This window comes from Miscanthus floridulus, chromosome 18 (genome assembly GCF_019320115.1).
Source record: "Miscanthus floridulus cultivar M001 chromosome 18, ASM1932011v1, whole genome shotgun sequence".
NCBI lineage: Eukaryota > Viridiplantae > Streptophyta > Magnoliopsida > Poales > Poaceae > Miscanthus > Miscanthus floridulus.
The window spans coordinates 116,292,899-116,304,964 of NC_089597.1; the positions used below are offsets into that span (position 1 = coordinate 116,292,899).

A 12,066-nucleotide genomic window follows, 5' to 3' on the forward strand; every position below is an offset into this window, starting at 1 on the left:
TTTTTATGCGGCGCCATCGAGTGGCCCAAGTGGTGAACTAGCCCACCCCACACCACATTAAGGCGGTGTTCGGTTCTTTAGTCGCTTCTAAAATTCATGTCACATAAATGTTTAGACACTAATAAAGAGCATTAAATATAGATTAATTACAAAACCAATTACATAGATGGAGGCTAATTTGCGAGATGATTTTTTAAGCCTAATTAATTTGTCAGTAGCACATGTTTATTGTAGCACCACGTTGTCAAATCATGGACTAATTAGGCTTAAAAGATTTATCTTGCAAATTAGTTGCAAGTTGTACAATTAGTTTCGTAATTAATCTATATTTAATACTCCATGTATGTGTCAAAATATTCGATGTGACGGAAATTTTAGGAGGGACTGCAGTAACCAAACAGGGCCTAAGTCATGGCGCGTCACTTCGCACCATGACTCGTCGCTACATGGCATGGCTTTTGCCACTTTTAACTTACCTGCCACTTCCAACTTCTTCAGATCTACTTTTACAACATCTAGATAAAAACATTTGCAACGTACATCCAAAACAGCTGAAACATTTGCATTATACGTCTAAAACACTTGTAAAACACCATAAAAACTTAAAAACATGTGTGTAGCTATTGTAAAAATATGCAACATCCAAATAATACACTTGCAACATATGGATGAAACATTTGAAACATACGCTTGCAACATGCATGCATATGTAACATATAGTTCTACATTTGCAACATTCAGATAAAACACTTGCAACATATATCTAAAAGAGACGAAACATTTTGAACAAATTCTTGCAACATATGTGTATAGCCATTGCAACATATGCAACATCCCGATCTACTTTTGCAACATACCTCTAAAATATCTGAAACACTTAAAACATACGTTGCAACATGTGTTTTCAGCGCAACATCTCCTTGCTGCTTGGGAGAATGGAGGCTTGTCAGCGTACAGAGTTCACCGATGTAGAGCTCACCAGTGGCGCGGAGCTCACCGCTCCGGTGGAGAAGGCCACGACAGATTCGATGTAGAAGGCCGCTCCGATCGAGAAGGCGGTCCACGCACTACTGGCGCTGGACAATGTCGTGACAAGCAGGAGGCGCGATGGAGATGGAGGAAGACGGGCAGGCGCGCACGGTCGCGGTGGAGGTGCCAGCCGACAGGCTCAAGGACGCCATGGAGAACGCCGAGGCGGAGCGCAATCGCGCTGGAGCACGGTTGCGGTGGCTGCAGTGGAGAGTGAAAGGATCTAAAAAATGCCTAGAGGGGGGTGAATAGGCGTATCTAAAAAATTCTACGTAATCTCAAAGTCAAATATCAGTGACAGTCGGAAGTCCCGACAGTTTGGGCCAGAACTTTCGGTGGCCGGAAGTTCCGACGCAAACAGTCAGGAGTTCCGGCACCTACGAGAATTTCACTACAAGTTCTAAAATGAACTTTGAGTGTAAGATATCTTACAACCCCACTTCCTAGTGGTAAGATGAAGTGTTGGGTCTGCTTCTTTGACGACAGAAGGTCACCACTCCGTAGATCGAGTCCAAGCCCTAAGAGGAGAGCTGGGAAGGAAGACAAACCAACAAGAACAAATATGATAGCACAAATCTCAATGACAATAAGCGCGCGGGACACAAGGATTTATCCCAAGGTTCGGGAACCCCACAAAGGAGCTCCTACGTCCTCGTTGTTGAGGTGACCACAAAGGTCAGAGTCTCTTCCACCTCCTTGCCTCTCTCAAAGCAACCACAAAGGTCACTCAAGCTTTCCACTAAGAAATCGAGGGTAATACAAACTTCTCAAGGCTCTTCCATAAGATGGAAGCTCTTAGGCGACGCCTAGTCGGCTAGGGTTCCAAGAACCCAAGAGTAATAGATGCAAATCCAACCGGCTTGATGAAGAAATCGAGTGCTCAAGCTTGCTAAAGTGATTTTCTCACTCAATACACTCTCCTTTCACTCAAAACCCTAGGGGAATCGAAGATTGAAGCAAAGGTGAGAGGAGAGGGGCGCCTAGAATGCTTGGGTGCTGTTTTGGACGAAGGTTAGTGAGCAATGAATGAGTGGTTGACGGTTAGAAGAGAGGAGAGAGCTATTTATACTCATTGTAGAATCCAACCGTTCAGATCTGCGTCGGAAGTTCCGACACAGATCTCCGAAACTTCCGGCTCTACGTAAAACACTGTTCACACAGACAGTCCACTGGGCTTGCTTACATGTCGTCGAAACTCCCGGCGGTCGCCGGGACTTCTGGCTTCCGTCAGGACTCCCGATAGACATGGCGAACCAGGTGACTGAGTCCCAAAGCATCGGGATTTCCGGCACCCGGAACTCCCGACTCCCATCGGGACTTCCGACGGGTGAAGGTGCGCATGCAGGCTATGGCTAAGTCAGCAAGCGCCGAGACTTCCGGCACCAAACGTTGGGACTTCTGACAGCCAGAACTCTCGGCTCACGCTGGGACTTCCGACTACCAAAAGTCCACAAACTATGTATAACTGTTCGTGAGGCGATTTTGTGTCTCTCTTTTGATTTTATTTAAATGCTTGAGCACTCTATCTTTCTTGGACCACCTAAACATGTATCCCTCTTTATAGTACGGCTAAACCTATACTCAAAATAAAGAATAAAACTTTGGAGAGCGCTTTGAGTTCGTCCGCCTTTTCAACTTCAACAAATTGAGGGATACCATTTCATCTTTATCAACTCTTTGAATCTTTCATGAGACTAATAGCTACGACATATCTCATTAATATCACATTAGTCCCTAATTTGGATGTCATCAATACACCAAAACCCACATGGTGTGCAAATGCAGTTTCAGATAACCTTCTACAGAATGGAGATAACATGCTATGGTTAAAGGCGAGTGAAGGAGAGGATACGGATGTTGGCCAAAGGGTTGGTGTCGCGGCCCGTGAACGAGAACGTCCGGATGATGGGACACCCGGAGCAAAGCATTTCTGCTAAAAATAAGAGTACATCGAAGACAAAACAATCATCTTCTTACTTCGAAGCCCACTGCCTGCTAGAATTTGTTCAGGTCTCTATCTAGTCTAGTATATGAAACTTATAAACCATCGGCTTTCTCCTTGAGTTTGGACATTTTCATCCTCAGTTGCAGCCTTCATATGGACCTACTTAACACGATGGTCGCAGTAGCCCAATTTTGTGAGTAAGATATAGGCCCCGCCCAACTTTTGAACATTCAGCAAAATCGTGGCAGACCAAGTATCTGAGTGTTTCTTTAATTTTTGGGACACGCCATGCTGTCATGCTATGCTGCGCCCAAGCTGGAGTGCCATAGGTCTGTCAGAAAATTTGGCCGTGCCAGAATGGGATGATTTGTTCTACGAAACCTCGACAAAGCACAAGCTTCACGATTGAAAGGTCCTAATGGCTAGAGGGGGGTGAATAGCCTAATAAAAATTTCTACAACAACACTTAACAAAATGGCCTAATAAAAATTTCTACAACAACACTTAACAAAATGGTTAGACAATTATGAGGCGAAGCAAGTGTTGCGCTAGCCTACTTAAAATGCAAGCCACCTACCACAATTCTAGTTTAGATAGTATCTATTCACACAATAGCTATGATACTACTCTATGTTAGTGTGCTCTCAAAGGCTAACTAAAGAGCCACACTAACCAAGCAAGCAAGCTCTCACAACTAACTACACTAAAGAGCTTGTCAACTAGTTTGCGGTAAAGTAAAAAGAGTGATCAAGAAGGTTATACCGCCATGTAGATGAATGAACCAATCAATCATAAGGATAAATAACAATGAAGACCAATCACCTCAGAATCAATGATGAACACAATGATTTTTTACTGAGGTTCACTTGCTTGCCGGCAAGCTACTCCTCGTTGTGGCGATTCACTCACTTGGAGGTTCACGCGCTAATTGGCTTCACACGCCAAATCCTCAATAGGGTGCCGCACAACCAACACAAGATGGGGATCACACAATCCACAAGCAATTTACTAGAGTACCTTTTGATGCTCCGCCGGGGAAAGGTCAAGAACCCCTCACAATCACCATGATCGGAGCCAGAGACAATCACCACCCTCCGCTCAACGATCCTCGCTGCTCCAAGCCGTCTAGGTGGCAGCAACCACCAAGAGTAACAAGCGAAATCCACAGCGAAACACGAACACCAAGTGCCTCTAGATACAAACACTCAAGCAATGCACTTGGATTCACTCCCAATCTCACTATGATGATGAATCAATGATGGAGATCAGTGGGAGGGCTTTGGCTAAGCTCACAAGGTTGCTATGTCAATGAAAATGGCCAAAGGTTGTGAGCTACAGCCGGCCATGGGGTTTAAATAGAAGCCCCCACGAAATAGAGCCGTTATACCCCTTCACTGGGCATAACACGGGCTGACCGGACGCTCCGGTCAGTTGACCGGACGCTCCGGTCAGTTGACCGGACGCTGAGCCCCCAGCGTCCGGTCGCCCGATGGTGGCCACATGTCTCCTGCGTTCAACGGTGATCATTTGATCTCAACGGTCGAAATGTTGACTGGACGCTCCGATAGAGCTGACCGGACACTGGACCCTCAGCGTCCGGTCGTTTACAGTAAGGGTCCAAATCATGTTTTTATCGATCGGACGCTTCTGGTCATGCTTGACCGGACCCTGCCAGCGTCCGATCACACTGTGACTTCTTACTGTGCTGATCGACAACACTACCGGACGCAGCCCTTCAGCGTCCGGTCGTTTGACCGACGCCAGCGTCTTCGCTGCTACACCTGACCGGACGCGCTGGTCCAACCGAGGCTGGCGTCTGGTCACTTCCAGTGACCTCCGTCTTTTCTGTCTAGGGTGCCGGTGGCACCGTCGGTGGAGTTTCTTACCCTTGCTCCCAAACTTCATCACCCTTGATCAAATGTGCCAACCACCAAGTGTATCACCTTGTGCACATGTGTTAGCATATTTTAATCAAACATTTTCAAGGGTGTTAGCACTCCACTAGATCCTAAATGCATATGCAATGAGTTAGAGCATCTAGTGGCACTTTGATAACCGCATTCCGATACGAGTTTCACCTCTCTTAATAGTACAGCTATCAAACCTAAATGTGATCATACTCTCTAAGTGTCTTGATCACCAAAACAAAATAGCTCCTATGGTTTATACCTTTGCCTTGAGCTTTTTGTTTTTCCCTTTCTTCTTTCCAAGTCCATGCATTTGATCATCATCATGCTATGATCTTCATTTGCTTCATCACTTGGGGTGTGCTACCTATCTTATGATCACTTGATAAACTAGGTTAGCACTTAGGGTTTTATCAATTCACCAAAACCAAACTAGAGCTTTCAACGATCAGCGTATTTCTCTCACGAGTACTGCCCATGATAACACCACGGCATCATTTCAGTGATGCACATGAAAACAATGAAACGATGATATAACAATAACACGGTTTTATGTCTGATCTTACAAGAATCACTGGCTACAGTTGAGGGATCAAGAGCAGAGATGCTTCACTTTAGAAAACAGTCACGGAAACTGTGAAGATGGAAGTGGTCGCTAAAGATCATGTACTTGTGTAGCCAGTTTCTAAATTTTGACATCAGGCAACATGAAGCCTCCAAAGGTCGAATCAAGTCATCTGGTTTTAGTTTGTGCCGAGTATGCAATTTCAGTTCCTCGCAGAGGGAGCTGCAGGCAATTGGACATAATAGTTCAGAACCGTACAAGAATTATTATAGCTAAATGAAACAATTCACCAAATTACAGATTCGGGCACCAAAACAGCAACTGTTAGCTACAATAATTAGCAGAATAGCCATTTTGGTCCCTCAACTATTTCTCGAGGCTTAGTTTCGTCCCTGAACTTTCAAAACGGTCGTTTTAGTCCTCAAACTCTACTTTTAGGCTCAATTTCATCTAAAACCATGAAGATGATCGTTTTAGTCCTTGAACTCTGCATTTTGGGCTTGATTTCATTTATAAACTATCAAAGTGTATTTTGTTCTTTAAACTTTTATTTTCAACACAACGTTGTCTGCGTTCTACGTGGAACGTTATACGGTTGCACCTGGTTAGCTCGAACACCATCAGCGATTGGAGATAGAAAAATAATATTCATCCAAAAACTCTTTTGTGGTCATTAATAATTCCAAGTTGTTATTTTTAGTGTTACCTTATAATGGCACCATTTATATATATCCAACTAAATGATATTACGGGAGCAATTACAGTTGCATCGAACACTATTTATTCATTAAGAATACATGGATATATTGAAACAATAGCAGATCTATAATTTTGATAATTTATGGATGAAATTATGCCTAAAATATAAGGTTCTCCTTTTGAATAGACAAAATTGAGTTGAAAATAAAAGTTAAATGCACTTTGATAGTTTATGGATGAAATTGATCCAAAAATGCAAAATTTGAGGACTAAAACGATCATCTTCGTAGTTGGAGGATGAAATTGATTCTAAAACTAAAGTTTGAGGAGCTAAATGATCGTTTTAAAAGTTTAGGGATAAAATTAAGCCTCGAGTAATAGTTTAGGGACCAAAATGGCTATTATGCCGCAATAATTAAAATATAATCATCTTATTAGTCGGTTTATTTTGTGCTATGTTATCAGCCAAGAGAAATGATCTATGCATACAAGCTACAATCTGTTTACGTCCGGATACAATTGCAGTTAATACTGAATACTTTGCCTAACTTATTTGCAATGCTACCTCATGCAAAATGAGAAATATAGCCACTGCATATTATATAAGTTAACTACATATATCAGTGCCCGTGCTAATACTACGGGTCCTATGAAGTCCAAAGTTAATTCTAGAACTTCTGGTGACCAGTGATCCAAGGTTGCCAGGGCTTAGGGCACATGGAATGACTAATCAACACAAATCCCCAAGCTTAGGGTAACTTACCAGAAATACAAAAATAGAAACTGAAGTGAACATACCGTGTCTGTATGTAGTGAATTGTAGGAGTGTCAGATGCACCAAAAAATGAGAGACAAAAAATAGGCATCGCATAACACAGGCTGTCACTTCCCCTGAAATGTCAGGCAATAAACATACATTCCAATAAGCCCAAAGTTTTAGAAACACCAAGCATGTGTGTCAGAAATTAAATGATCTGATCTTTTGAAAAAATTAAAGGATCTGACATCTTTTAGTTCTGTCAAGCAACCAAATGACTATTAATTGTCATGATACAGTAGATAGATAAATTCACCTTGCAGTTTACTCCCTCCGTCCTAGAATATCTGTCGTTCTCGCTTCCCGAGAAATAACTTTAACAAAATATATATTAAAAAATATTAATATTTATGATACATAATTAGTATCATCGGAAAGATCTTTGAATCTAGTTTTTTAATAAATTTATTTGGAGATACAAATGTTGTACGCATTTTTTACAAATCGAGTCAAACTTGTGGCACGAAAACCGAAAACGACAGATAATATGGGACGGAGGGAGTATTCAAGTCATGCAAAAACCTGCTTTTCCATCTCTTTGGTGGTAGGCAGACAAATAATCTATCTGTATCTACACCAATCTGGTTATGTCTCCTTTTCCATTGTGATCTCTCCGTGATTTTTTTATTTAGCTAAATAAACTGACAGTTCATTTCAGAGTAACATTTATAAACGTAGTATTCGGAAATAGACTTTGTTCCTATTGAATTTATATAAGAATTCAAATACCCAAAACTATTTCATAAAAGTATTTCTTTTAACAGCCCGAAAGAAAGCTGCCTAAGCATTAAAATAATGCAAAGTGGGTGTTCAGAGATAATCTGAATTTTATTTACTTGTACATCAAACTGGTACAGCAGGTGTTATCACTACAAGCCGATCTCCAGTATATCGATATCTGTAATTTTGTCATCATGTTTAAAGTAATTTATCCTGTTTTCTTCAGGTACATGTCTCTGATCAAGATTCTAAAGGATATTTTGACCTATTAATCAAGATATCTTCAAAAATTCTTTCTATAATCTCCACAACCTTGTATTTTCCTACAAATCATTAGAATTCTAATTAAGGCGGTCTGAAGTGGACTTAGGAACAGTGGGTTAGTTTGTTTCCTTAGGTGTCATTGAGCAGACGGCATGGATCCTGACTCCGTGTTCGGCTGAAGGGAGCGTGTCCGATTTTGCTCCTGCCCCAGGTCAAAACGGTGCTAATGGCATTCCCTGAGGTTTTGAGCAACATCCCACATAAAATCCAGTTCACCAGAAACGAGGAAAAATATATATAGATATAGATATCGACTGCAAAATTGTGTGGCTGAAGATAGGAACGGCCCCTATGCACGAGCACCGAGATTCAGAGCAAAACAGGATCTAGACCCTGAGGCCGCATTGCGAATGCAAGTGCGGCATCAGCTCACAGCTCAGGCTGTCCAAGGGTGCGTGTGAACACGAGGGGTCAAAGGTAGCCACCAGCGTGAGATGCTCACATCACAGGGCCCAAGCAACAGTAGTGAGGCCCGACAGAATGAAGTGACTACCTTCGATACTCCGTATCAGATTGTAGCAAAGCTGGTGCTACAGCAGCCGCGCCGCCACAGTACTGAGGCAAAGCCGGCGGCACTGCAGAATCTGAGGCAAAGCGGATGCTACAGTAGCTACGTCCAAAAGGCGGATGCTACAGTACTGAGGCAAAAGATGGTGGCACTACAGCTGGCCCTTGTTTAGTTACCCAAAATCCAAACTTTGGCACTATACAAAAAGAAGATTTTCTGTCACATCAAACTTGCAGTACATGCATGGAGTACTAAATGTTGACGAAATCAAAAACTAATTGTACAGTTTGGTTGTACTTTGCGAGACGAACGTTTTAAGTCTAATTAGTCAACGATTGGACAATTATTATCAAATACGAACGAATGCTACAGTGCGCTACAGTATGTAGAAATTCCGGCGGCGCCAATTCGGCCGGCAACTAGACGGGCCCTGATTCAAAAGGCTGATGCTACAGTACTGAGACCAAAAAACTGGCGGCGCTGCAGTAGCTGAGGCAAAGCTGGTGCACTGCAGTAGCTGAGTCAAAAGCGGATGCTGCAGTAGCTCTTGTTGACAGTTTGTTTTCTTTCCCCAACTTGCGCAGCTACCGTGTCCTTTCTCTCCTCTTCTTTCTTCGATCTCCTTTGTCCTTTCTGTCGGAAATGTTCCCGTCCTCCTTCCCTCATGGGGGAGACGGCTATATATATAGCGGGCAGGGCAACCATCTATCCAACCAAGGGCAGCAGCCACCGATCTCAGTTAGCAGGCTTAGCTGGTCTGGTCTCCTCTTGCACCGTTTCCTCCCAAAAATCCTCGCCACTCGCTGTTCGCCGCCGACTCCTACGCTGACAATGGCCTACGCGCCTCAGGCCGACGAGCCGGAGCTGATCGTGGCCCCCGCCGTGCCCCTCGGACACGTTCAGCGCCGCCTCCTCGACGCGGGCCGCATCCTCGTGACCGGCGGCTGGCTCGTCCTCATCAATTACACCATCAGCAACCGCGACGGGAACGCCGCGCACGCGCTCGTCGGCCTCGCGCTTCTGCTACTCGGCGTCTTCCTCATCGAGCTGTCACTGGTGGCCGACCAGTTCCCGGGAGCAGCAAGGGTTGGCGCCGCCGTGGCCGTCGCCGTCCTCTTCTACTTCTTGGCGCCGGCGAACTAGCTTGCTCCTGGGAGGCTGGAACGACAGGTCTGCATATCGTTGCATGCGGTGACGCACGCTGCGCACCTTGTGGTGCGCCGTTGTATCAATAAAATTATTATTAAGCGCCATTAGTATGGTTTGCGTTGTGTTGGATTGGGTTGCTCTGTTTCGCTCTGCGCGCACCTTGTGGTTTGGACGGTTCGGCTTGGGCCTGTACTTTGCACTATCACAGGTTTCCTATTTGTGAATTTGGCCTGTTGAATTCGCCGGCATCAGTGGACCTTGGCCATCGCCGCTGCCGTTGCCGTCGTCCAACGGCGGCAAGTTGAGGTCCGGCATGTCCCGGTCCGTCTGCGCCGCGGGGTCGTCGTGCGCGGCTGGTGGCGGCGCCTCGCCCCTGTGGCGGCGCATGTGGCCGCCGAGCGCCTGCCCCATGGAGAACTCGAGGCCGCAGACGGCGCACTCGTGCACCCGCGCCCTGTGCCTCTCGGCCGCGGCCGCGGCCGCCGCCGGGTCGCTGAGCATCCGCGACTGCAGCCGCGTGTGGCTGGTGCGGTGCCCGCCCAGCGCCTGGAACGACGGGAAGCGCTTGCTGCACGTCTTGCACTCGAACACGCCCTCCGCCGCCATGGCCCTGCGCGCCGCGGTCGAGGACTTGCCGCCGCTGCCGGCGGGCGACGACAGCGTGAGCAGCGCCTCGGCGTGCGCCCGGAGGCCCTCCATCTCCTTGCTCTTTCCGCTTCTTGTCTCGTAAGCGTCATGACCATCGATAGATCAACCGACGTTTACCGGTTCGATTCTCCTCCTTTATATTATTTGTATATATAAGCAGCCAACTAAAGTTCCACCCTTACGCGCACGTACGTGTTCATATTTCTTATTATCAAAGCAGCGAGCTTCGGTCGCTCCTCGGGGTGTCCACGTCACCCCGATTTCACCGGCCCATCCGATCTTCCGATCGACGGCCCTTGCTCTCTCCACCGCTCGCTACAGTTCCAGGACCCGCTACAAAACCTTCGGCGGGTCTCACCGACACCGACGCCCTCCTCCTCTCCGCTCTCTCGCTCTCTCTCTCTCTCCCTCCCTCGCTCCCGACTCGCGACGCGGCTCAGGCGAACGCGCGGGACGACCTCGACGGTGGCCCGACCTCCGCGCCGCAGCGGCGTCCCTCCTCCTCCTCCACCACCCCACGCCACTTCCTCGTCGTGGCGCAGGCCAGCGGGTCGCGCGCCCTAGGGTTTGGCGCCTCCGTCGTCGGTCCTCCCCACGACCGCGCGGCCAGCCAGCGGAGGCCCTGACGCGCCGGAGGGCTCTGGCGGCGGACGAAACTCCGTGCTGGCCGCGGATGACGATGAGGAGGTCACGTCAGCAACATCGGCAGTGGATCTGGAGCCGACGCCCGCGGGTCCCATCCCGGCGGCGGATCTGAAGCTGGAGCACGGCGTGGAGCTCGCGCAGGCAACGGAGGCCATGGATCTGCGGCCAGCAGGCGGATCCAGCGCGGACCCTCCCCGTCTCCACTAGATCCGGCTACATGGCCTCCACCGATGCCAGGCAAGGTAGGAAAGGACATAAAGGGGATTTTTTTCTCAGCCTCCTTCCCGCGCTGCCTGAATTTACTCAGCCCTAAAATAGAACCTGTGGTGCATTGATTAGTTTTAGGTTTGCGCTGTCTGCTTCCATGTATATTCCGGCTGTTGATTTCATGTTCTATTGATCTTCTCCCTATCCATTGCAGCAGTGTGTCAGGATTGCCATCAGATGCTTCCTGTGCTACTCAAGGTACCACCCCTCACGTTCGTTGCGATTTCCTCTCCATCTCGCCTAATTAGGATCATGTAAATTATCAAGCTTGAGTACTAAAATGTCCTTCGGTTTACCAATATCACATCAACTGTTCTGCTTAAGCAAGACAAACAAATGCTCTTTGTTTTCTCTTTGTCATAGTTTCAGAATTCGGCGTTCCATCCTCATAGTCAAATTTGAAGGGATGCTAGATATGTCGGTTCTCTGGTCCAGGTCCCTGACCAGCTTCAGCATGTGTTCTCGAGATAGGTACTTCAATGTTTAACCATACGCTTTAATCCCTAATTTCTAAAATAGTCACAACTAATACTTCCATATCACCTTTCAATTTGCTAATTGTTCACTAAAATATTGTTTTATACATGCAGCCTTGGCATCTACAATTTCTTCATGGCTGACCAGGTCATCAGAACATTATATAAAATGAGGCAAAGGGCCACGTGTTTCATTCTTATTGCTGAAAAAAGCACTGGAGGAGTGTTTGCCAACAAAGAGAGTGCTGAAGCAAGTGAAAATATTAAATTGATGGTAAAACTCTCATCCCTATTATCATCGGGTATTTTATGAAATATAGTTTACTTTATTGGTTCAAATTTACTGTTCCTGGCAGAAAAAGAATTG

General features: G+C 46.2%; 1 pseudogene; it reads right to left on the reverse strand.

Annotated features, from left to right (window-relative positions):
- Window positions 1-9,876: 9,876 nt before the first annotated feature.
- On the reverse strand, window positions 9,877-10,406 carry LOC136524436 (zinc finger protein ZAT8-like; annotated as a pseudogene).
- Window positions 10,407-12,066: the final 1,660 nt, after the last annotated feature.